Below are 10,818 nucleotides of genomic sequence, written 5' to 3'. Positions count from 1 at the left end.
TATTTCTCCAAAGAAATTTAGAGAGAGAAGAGTCAATACGTTTAAAATAAAAGGCAGGGATATGCACAGGTAACATGGAAAAGATGTAAATGAGATTAGGGGCAATCATCATTTTAATAGAGTCAAGACGACCCCACCAAGAAAGGAAGAGGGGATTCCAGGAGGAAGTGATCAATGCGAGAGAGAACCACAGCCATATTTAATTTAATGGAAGATGAAATAGAATTGGAGAACCAAATACCAAGATATTTTATCTTTGTGCTATTCTAGGCAAAACCATTTGGGGAAAAGAGATGAGGGAGACAAAATTTGGTCAAAGGAAGAATTTCCGTCAGAATTGATCTTATAACCGGAGACCAGGGAAAATGTTTAAAATTCCGACAGTAAAGGGGGGAAAGATAATTCTAGATCTGAAATAAATAAAAGGATATCGTCTGCATATGCAGAAAGTTTTAGTTGAGATTCGCCAAAGGGAAAACCAAACATGGAAGAATTATTACGAATGGAGGATAAAAATGGTTCAAGGGCAAGGACAAAAAGAAGTGGGGAAAGAGGGCAACCTTGACGTACACCTCTTTGAAGGGTAAAGGATGAGGAAAGTTGACCATTAACAAGAACCGAAGCTTTAGGTGAGGAATATAACAAAGAAATGAGGGAAATAAACTTGGGACCAAAGCCGTGCCATCTTAGGGAAGCGAATAAAAAAGCCCAATCAACTCTATCGAAGGCCTTTTCGGTATCTACAGAAATGGCAGCTAAAGGGATAGAGAGAGATGAAGCCTTATTCAAAACATTTAAGAAAAGTCGAGAATTATCTGAAGTGAGTCTCCCTTTAATAAAGCCACATTGTTCTTTTCCTATAAGATGAGGCATAAAATGATCCAGACGTAAGGCAATCAATTTAGCAAAGAGTTTATAATCAACATTAACTAACGAAATCGGGCGATAAGTTTTACAAAATTTGGGATCACGACCCTCTTTTTGGATAAGACAAATGGTGGCATCTTGAAATGATCCTTCCGCTTTGCCAGAAGAACAAAAAGCTTGAAAGAGTGAGAGAAGTTTTGGTAATAAAAGATCAGAGGAATGTAGATAAAATTCAACTGGGAAACCATCGGGCCAGGCGTTTTTCCTTTAGTAAGAGAAGATAAAGCTGTAGAGAGTTCATGCAATGAAAGATCAAAATCAAGGTTCAAAAATTGAGGTGAAAACCTGGACAACTTTCTAATTATTAAAAGGTAATTTGCTCCACTGCGTTTCAGCTGGATTTTCACTATGTAAATATCACATGGATGCAAATGTACATACATGAATAACTTAACAACGGATGCATTTGGTGTGGTTCCTGTTGTGAGACACAGAGGAATCATGTTATAAAACGGATGCAACTCGACATAGCATACTAAGAACCTGAAGTTATTTCAGAAAATGTAATAATTGTGAGACATGCTAAATATTGGAAACTTGCCAAGTGAATAGTTTTCTTTACATTACATTTGGTGTCTGTTTCTTAAATAAAGTGTGTAACTACTAAAATGACTTCCAGAATAGGGCATGGCACTTGACTTTATGTAAAATAGGTATTGTAAGTTTTAATGAGGATAAAAACAATATTGATGTTTATTTTTACACTGCTGATTGATAGAATGCTTTGTCCCATATACATTAATAACTTGCTATTATTGCAACCTAACTCAAGAATGAGGGTCAGTCCAGTGATGGCAGTTATTCAGATGGGGACTCATCTTGGAATTATAAAGGCAGTGCTGCCTGGACCAAAATAATATCAGGACACGTTGGTATTTTCTTAAGGTATTTAATCCATTTACTCTCAGGTTACCATGAGAAACATTACACAAACTGGACACGCCCCTTCAGAAATAGGATGACTTCCCTATTCAGCATATCAGTGTCTATTGACCAGTCAGAAAAAGAATGCACACACTATGTAAAAGCCACTACGTTACCAAACAGCGTTGTCAAAGGGGCACCCATGGACTGGACAGTAGGACACAACACACTTCCCTTCTGGCCGTCATAACAAGTTAAGGGCTAAATTCTGATGACTGTGCAAACAAGACTGCACAGTGATCGGAATTACTAGTTGGCTGATAATTATCATACCCTTACAGTTTTTCCCTTATAGATTCTGGCAGGCCACACTCCCTGAATTTTATTAGGGAAAAAGTCTTAAAAAAAGCAAAACAAGTGAAATATTTTGTGTTAAAAACGATGCTGTATTTTGAGGCTAATTTTCATGTTGAAACTCTGAATACGTGGTGTTCACCAGGGGCCAGATGTAGGTGGCCGTTTCAGGCCATTTACCGACCGGTAACGGCCGATTTTGGCCGTTACCCCAATCTATTCTAACTAACTTGCAAGGCGTGCCTGTATGACACCAAATGAGACATATGGCACATTACGGACAACATACAATTCACTGTACAGTTGGACTGTATCGGCACACAATTAAGTACGTTGCGGCACAAATCTCAGAATACAGCATATACTGCATCCAGCCGCATGTGACACTGGTACCTGAACATTCAAACAGACCATGCTCAGTGGGGTACAGTAGTTTGGAGTACATACAAACCACACTCTGGTGCAAAAAAGTCTAGAATATCCAAATACCACAATATAAGGTACATTGCACTCTGGAACTCAAGCAAGCATTGCTACCACTCATATTACACTGTAATTTGCATAAATGGCGCTGTATACTTGCAGCAGTCTGGAACACTGGACTTTGGATGTTATGCTAACAATACTTTGTGGTGCACTGTTACCTGAGCAGATACAAACCACTAGCTAACACACAGCACTCTGTAACACATGCAAAGCATATTACATAGGGCATAGTACTAGGCTCACAGATAAACCACATTGTGGCACACAGCACATAGTAACATGCACAACCCACAATCCGTGAGGTACCCAGTAGTACGCTGCTGCAAATGCAAGCTGCAATCCCAAAAAACATTAACATACCCTTTTAAATTGAAAGTTTCAAATACTCTGCAACACCCGGGACATAAGAATAACACATACACAATTTTGCACCATGTAGAACTCACAGAAGCAAGCATACACTCACCCTCTTCCACAACTGAATGTGCAGGTGAGAAGGAGCAAAGCAATCTGACATACAGCGTGCTTCCCAATAGTATGGTGTCACCTGAGGTACCCAACTCTGCTAATAATTAATATAAGTCCTGATATGTCATTGTACTCTCCAGAAAATGTTTGTTGTATTTCCCACTGACAAGCAAAGACGGATTACACAGTAATGGATCTCTCCTTTTTATGTCTAGCTTGACTGTGCAGCTCTTAGCAAAACTGTGCTATAATATACATGGAGTGGGCTTTGGCTCCTCCCAGAGGACAGATGAATAAATCTCTCATCACACACTATTGGCTGTTTGGTTTAATGTTTGACCATTTATGCAGTACTTGCCTTGCAATGCATGAGGGGCTGGTATACATTTGAAAAGTATAGTGAATCACCACACTTTTTATATACACTTTTTATATTTCATAGATATACATAGATATACTTTCTATAAAGGGCTATCATTTTGTGTTGTTTTTTTTCAGTGCAGACAGCTTTTTGTGATTTAATCAGAAGATAAAATACAAGCAACACTGCTTGTTTTTTGTTAATGCCTATTTCTTAAGAATAGCAAAGTTACCTCATAATATCGTCACAACATTGTGCTGTATTACCACTCAAAGCTACAAAATAAGAAGAAGATGTTCCACTATCTTGATGAAATGGGCCCCTAGATATATAGGTTGTGCAGATGAGTCTTACCAGCTCTGCCAAGGAGTGGCACTTTCACAGAGATACATGGATTGAGTCGAGTATCTAAAAACCTCAGATATTCTAGTCATCGGGGTTAGACTGGCCAATAGGGCAATTAGGCAGAGCCCAATGGGCTGGTCTTACAGATCAGTGAGTGTTTTTTTTTTTAGAGGTTTGTGGACCAGTTGTATGGCCAGATGGGCCGTTTTCACTGTTGCTTTTCCTGATATCAGAAGCATGTAATCTCCCATACCTTGCAAAGTACCCAGACAGCGTGTCTTTTCAAGTTCAAACCTGGCCTGATTTGCAAATGTGCACCACTTTTTTAACTATCTGGTTGGTAAGGGGGGCAGTTTTAGTTCAGCGTCCGGGCCTATTTGTTGTCCCAATCTCACCCTGCCTCGTAATCTTGCAAAAAGCAGAGCACCTGTATTTGCAGATTCCTCAGGACCAGCAGGTTACCAGAAGCCACCTTCTGGCAGCAACGACTCTGCTGAGAAGAAAGTAGAGAGGCTCAGTGTGCTCAGACATGAGTAGGGACAATAGCAAAGGGCCTGCAGAGAACCAGATCTAAAAACACAAAGCTGAGCTAGTACCATGCATCCTGAATGAGACAGAAACAATCCCATAAGTACAATAGCAAAGCTTCCCAATAACGCTCTTTTCCCTAGTGTGCAAAGTCACAGGTACAGGTGAAGGGTGGTTATGGTAAATAGGAAACAGAGAAACCACTATTAGCGCTAAACCAAACAGAGATCAGATCTAATTCCAAACTCTAAGAAGAAAATGTCCAACCTGTTGAAACCCGAAGCATGTTTTGTGCATATAATAGTTTCATAGGTTGGTCTCATTCATTCAGAGCAGGTAATTGTGCATCACACAAAGTCTTAACACTAGCTCTCAGAGGGCCATTACAAGTGGGCGGTGATCACCAAGTATCCCCCAGAAATTCTGATACAGTGGTTTATGGTAACGCTGGGAATCAACATAGGTTACAGGTTAATGGTGCATAACATGCCTTCATTTTGGTTCTGCACCAATTTAAAGAGGTGTTTTTTTTTTAACTGGAGGTTTACCTGAACACTTCCCAGGTGAAGTGTTCAGCTTAAACACAATCAACCAAAGTCATGTGGGACTAGTAACCAAGATTTGGTTCAGGAACAGCCTACTGGTTCCACTGGGCTCAACAGGGCACTTGCAATAAGGTCCTCATTTGTTGTCCATGGAACACCAATCATACAACATGCTGAGGATGCACAAAAAATTGCAATTGTGTTTTGTAAATCAGCCTGGATGTGTTACTTAGACCAGGTTTAGCAAATCATCATATGCCATAGTCTGTGCAATTATTTTGTTGAGCCAAGTGTTATCACCATTCATGCAGCAGTTTCTTTCTGGACCAAGAGTCTTACTTTACCATAGTTTGCACAGCCTTTCTTTTAACTATGAGTTATATGCACAGATTGTACATCGTAGCTTCAGTGCCAAGATGTATGAGTCAAAAATACCTATCCAACCTGGATGCTCACAACAAAGTACAAAGATTGATGCAGCAAACAGAGGTCCTACCATACTCAGGAACCTGACCTGACTCCCCGTTGAAACAGATCCACCCAAGGAGCAGAAACATGAAGGAAAACCCTGGAGAGATTCACATGCCATACAGGCCAGAACCACACAAGCCCCCCCACCCCACAGATACCTTTCTCTTCGCTGACTCTTTGTCTTCTTCCCTTACACAGAACTGGCATTACTGCTTCTGTGAACCAGTCTGGCAGCACCCTTGCACACTTGCTTCTTTAGAGAACAGAAATAACTGGGCTCTACATGTGAACAGTGCACAACAAATTACTTCCAGTGATTGACCCACCATACAACACTCAAAAGCATGGGAAAGTGTTTGATATGCATTTCACATTATAGTGGCGTGATTCTATTCTAGGACAAATTATATACCTTGGAAAGTTAGAGTGATTTATTTCCACTATAAATAAATAAAAAGCAGCATGGTAGAATGGTAAAACAAAGCCTGTATGATTGCTAAACGTTGCATGTAAGAGTTGCAATTACAAAATAAAGGATTGTAGGTATGCAAATGTAGGACAAAGGATTGTGGGTATGTAAATGTCTTGCTCAGCTGTCACTTCTGGTCCTTATGTTCCACCTGTGAGCTTCTTACGCTATATTTAAAGTGCTTCAGGACATGAGAGAAATAGATCCTATTAGATGTTTTATTTGTAAATATGAATTTTGCACCTTCTGTATGGAGTCAAAGTACAGCAAAGCAGTCTTAAAGGTTATTGTTCTGCTGTGGTGTAGCAATGCTGTCACCACCCCCCTTTGTACCGTCATGTGGATAGAAGCACGAAAGTGAGTCCCTCTCTTCCCTATTTGGGCAGTAAAAATCAAGTCACTTGAGGGCAGCAGATGTCACAATGGACCCCTAACACATGGTCTAGGGACCTCTTCACCTGCTGCAATGAAGATAGCCACACCCCAGATGTACAGAGAGGACATGAGAGCTGCAACCTCTGACCTCAGCACAAGGGATGCTGTAGCACTATGGGAAATATTGTGCATAACTTGCAGCTGCACTGACAGCTGGACTGAGGTTGTATATTTTACAAAGTCTAGACTAGCTAGGTTTCTGTATAAGAATCATGGGAACAGCTCTTTGTGGTTTGTTTGCATGTTCTACTTCACTACACCTAACACAGTTTGAAAACCTTGCAAGGCCATGGTTTGCCCCAGTCATAAAGCATGCTAATTTAATGATTAATAACAACTTTGCCAATGTGAATACATTGTGGGAGATGCATGTTCATACCAACTAGCTATCGGCTGTGCCCATAGCCATCGTCAGTCTGCTCTGCCTGCCAGAATTCACTGTTAAAAAACAACTGCTTGCATTTTATCCCCATTAAAACCCACTACTCTCACATTGTTTACCTGTAAGGCAACTCTCTGGGCTAGCTCATGCTATTGCAAATAATATTATTTAGAAATTGTTTTATTAAAAACGTAATGTGCAAAATGTGTGTTAAAAATGAAGGGCCAGATGTAGGTAGCCAAATACCGGTCGGTAACGGCCGATTTCGGCCGTTACCGACCGGTATTTGGCTTTCGACATGTAGGTGGTTCGGAATTTACAGAATCGGTATATTTACTGATTCGGTAAATGTACCACTTCGGTATTTTTCTGAATCGGTAAATATACCGATTCTGTTAATCCATATGTAGGTGGTACAGTTTGCAGTGCCACAGGCCCTTAGGATTTCTTATTTTACCACCCAATCCTATTGGGTGGTAAAATACCGAATTCCAGTGTTCATGCACATCTGTGCATGTACACCTATGCCATGTGACACACAGACATGCCCTTAAGGCATGTATGTGTGCCACATGGCACACAAGCCTGCAATTGGGGTGCTACAGAGTGTCAAAGTGACACCCCGTTCCCCCTGCCAAGATTCGGTATTTACGGATTCTGTAAATACCGAATCGATATTTCCCATTGATTCCTATGGGCTTCAAGGCCCATAGGAATTGAAGAAATGTAGTCTTCAATCTCAGGGAATACTTACTAATAGAAAAAAGAACTTGGCACAGAAGCTGAAAATATGAAAAGACATCTTTATTAAATTTAATAAGTGAGGCCACGTAACACAGAAGCCGTAGCAACTGAATGAGGTAGTCTGAGGAGTACAGAGAACAGAGGCCTTATATATGCTCAGGGTTACAAAACTCAGCATAAAAGTAAGGGTCAGTCCTTGCTTTTGCAAGCATGCAAAAAATGCCTAACATGGACATGCAAGGTCTGCCAAACGACAAACCCATTTTACAGTTGTCCGGCCCATGATCAATCATTGAACAAACCCAACATTCTTCTTTAGATAAGCCGGACAAACCCATAATAAAAAGGACCACAACCCATATCGTAAATAGACCATAAAAGAAGAAACAGAAACAGATAGAAGTAGGATAAGGCATGTTTGTGTCCAGTAAAACTTTATGATGTCCTGTGCTCTGATCCTTAATCTTGATCAGCGAAAGGGCAGGAACTGGTTTAACAAGGTCAGCTTCAGGCAACAGGGTCAGTTCACTCAGGTCAAACAGGAGTCAGCATGAACTCGAGCTAAGGTGTACATGTCCTTAAAAGACTAGTTCAGCCACAATTATTGGCCTATGTGAGGGCAACCACAAAATGGCTGCCATACACAAAAGGGAACCCACGGGTTCAGAATTCACAAAACCTCAGACCCTCCTTTTGCCCTTACATAGGCAATCACTCAGTCTGTATCTGAATCGATGTCAATATTATCCGTTATTCCCTTCACTAAGGCATTATTACTCGAGTTATCTTTCATGGAACGCAAGGGATAGACTTCGTTGGCATAAATAACCATCATCTGATATGCCCATACAGACCCATTGTAACTAAATGACAGAACCAAATAGGGAATACCTCTATCTGTAGTATGTGGCATAGGAACACACACCCAACAATTAGTGGTGTTCATTACTAACTGGTGTTGATGCAGAAGCTGTACAAAGGAATTATTAGTAAACTCTGACCTCCTAACCAGTTCATGTTCAGGTAAAGTATGGAAAGAATGCGAAGAAGTAGTAGTAGGAAGAGACATAGGTTGGGAGGTGGGTACAGATATCAATTGGGTAGCAAAAAACAATCCAACCCACAAAAGACAACGTCATGCTTAAAAATACTAGAAAACATGTTGTTAAGAACATATGGACAACAGGAGAAAGTAATGACCACTATTACAAACAAAATTATCATTTTCACAACACTAAGCAAAAGCAAATCCTAAAATTATCTAATAACATTTTAGGGCTCCTATGCATTTCAGAAACTTATTATATGTTCAGGTGAAGCAGTGGGGATCCTCATCAATGCTCTGAGGTGAAAATGGGGGTACTCTTCCACAGAGAATGAACTTTATCCCGCTTTTACTAAACAGAATACTACTTTAAAACAATGCCAGCAAAACAGCAAAAATCAGTCTCCTAACACCCATTTTATGCAATCGCACGGGAAATACCCAGAGTCCGTCCAAGCCTCTCCAGCAGGCTTCTATTGTTCTTCAAATCCTCTTCTGTTGTTTTCTTCCTCATGGACCTCTTCGTTCAGGCCTTTCATGAAAATGGTCCTTCTCAGTATCCGTTGGAGTGCCCTCCTGGCAAACACCCTCAGCTTATTTGAAAGTTTCAATGTCTCAAGGCAGTGGACCAATATCTCTCCTCTGCGGCAGGCACTACAGATAGTGTGCTCTTCATTGATCAAGGGCACAGATCATCTTATGCAGATCCGGGTCCACATTCTCAGGCTCCAACACTCATTACTCAGTGTCAGAGAACGCTCAGGCTGCTCTTTCATGGGCACCACAATGTAGTGCCTTTTGCCACTCTTGGATCCTCCGGTGCACTGCACTTCCGTTGGAGCAAAGGAAAAGGGGTGTGTGGCCAAAACTCAGGCCAAGGGGCTCAATGGACTGCCTACTGTCAGAGGTTACCAGCACATGACAGGTGAGAAAACTGAAACTTCAAAGCAACAGATATCCTTCTCTTTTGTTCTTTTGCACTGAAACTTGTTCTGTGATGTCCAATGCCGTCTGATGGAGCAAGTATGATTCTTTGGAGATACCATGGATGGCGCCCTGGCGATCACTGTCCAGCCTTGCTGCTTTTCTGGGTGCTGAGACTGTCACTGATGGGAATTAGCTTTTCATCAAAGGTCCGCAGGTTATTATGACTTAATCCCGCAGAACCTAGTGACGTAGGAAATGGGACACATTTGGTATTTTCCTTCAATTTAGTACAAAACAGTTTGTTTTTAACAAGAGGATTGCAAGCAGGTGGCCTGCAATCTGCGAGGGAGTGGCCATACGCCATGAGACAATTCTGGTCTAGAACACACCGTCATTCTCATAGAATACAAAGACAAACGCAATACGCAAAACAGTGCCTCTAATTTCTTCAATTGGGTTTCCATGTGAGAGCATATCCTCTACCATCTAAGGGTAGATAACTATATGAGAATTTTATCGAAATGGATGTCCTCACACATAGTGACATCGTCTAATGGGGTAAACACATTTTTTCTCTCAATGATTAAGTCTAGGTGTTCCTAAATTCCTTATCTAGAACATCTCAAAAGAGAAATCACATGATACAGATTATCAGGGACATGTAGATACCTCCCTTTTAATAACTGTGCATCAAGTGCACTATGCAATACACAGGCTAATGATCAAAATGTGGAAACTTGTCTTATAATAGCATTGAGTCAGTTAACCAGTCCATCATTACCATGACGGTCAGACTGGAAAACATCGAGGTAGGCCCAAAGAAAATTCTTAAAAACCAGTCTTGTTATACAAAAGGGATTTATACATAATATGGGGGACTCTGGTACATTACTGCAATCTGGAAGTGTGAACCTAATACAATAATAATAATAAAAGAAGGCTAACTGGTGAAAGGAATATGGAAAAGGGAAAATGGGACTAGGACACAGCTAAAATCCCCAATTACTAGGTACAATGCGACATCGGTCAGGGGAGAAGCGACAAAAGAAAAATCTATAGGAAGAACAAGAAATATCTTGGGTGATAGGCAAGCATGTGACACCCCCACTATTGTAATATAAAAATTAGGTCACCATGCACAAAAGTCACAGATCTATCATTTATCCTTACGTCCAATTCAGGATACATCAATTTAGGGCTGCCTTTTCCTTACAGGAAAGGGGGCAGTAACGTGATTGTAGGTGAAACCTTGTTTCCTGTATATCTCTTTTATTTTACTTCAATACTATATAGCCAAAATAGACATGCACTGGTGAAGTGTTGTCTGTCTCGCTCACAGGATGAAAAAAATATCTTATCTGTGAAATTTAGCGCAAATTCATCCAGCTGTTGTACAGGATACACATCGTCATGTAGAACCCTTCACAACACAAGTGAACTTGTAATAGTATCTAAAGCAACAACATA

The sequence above is a fragment of the Lissotriton helveticus genome, chromosome 8, assembly GCF_964261635.1.
Source record: "Lissotriton helveticus chromosome 8, aLisHel1.1, whole genome shotgun sequence".
NCBI classification, from domain to species: Eukaryota; Metazoa; Chordata; class Amphibia; order Caudata; family Salamandridae; genus Lissotriton; species Lissotriton helveticus.
Note: the sequence above shows the minus strand (reverse complement) of the source record.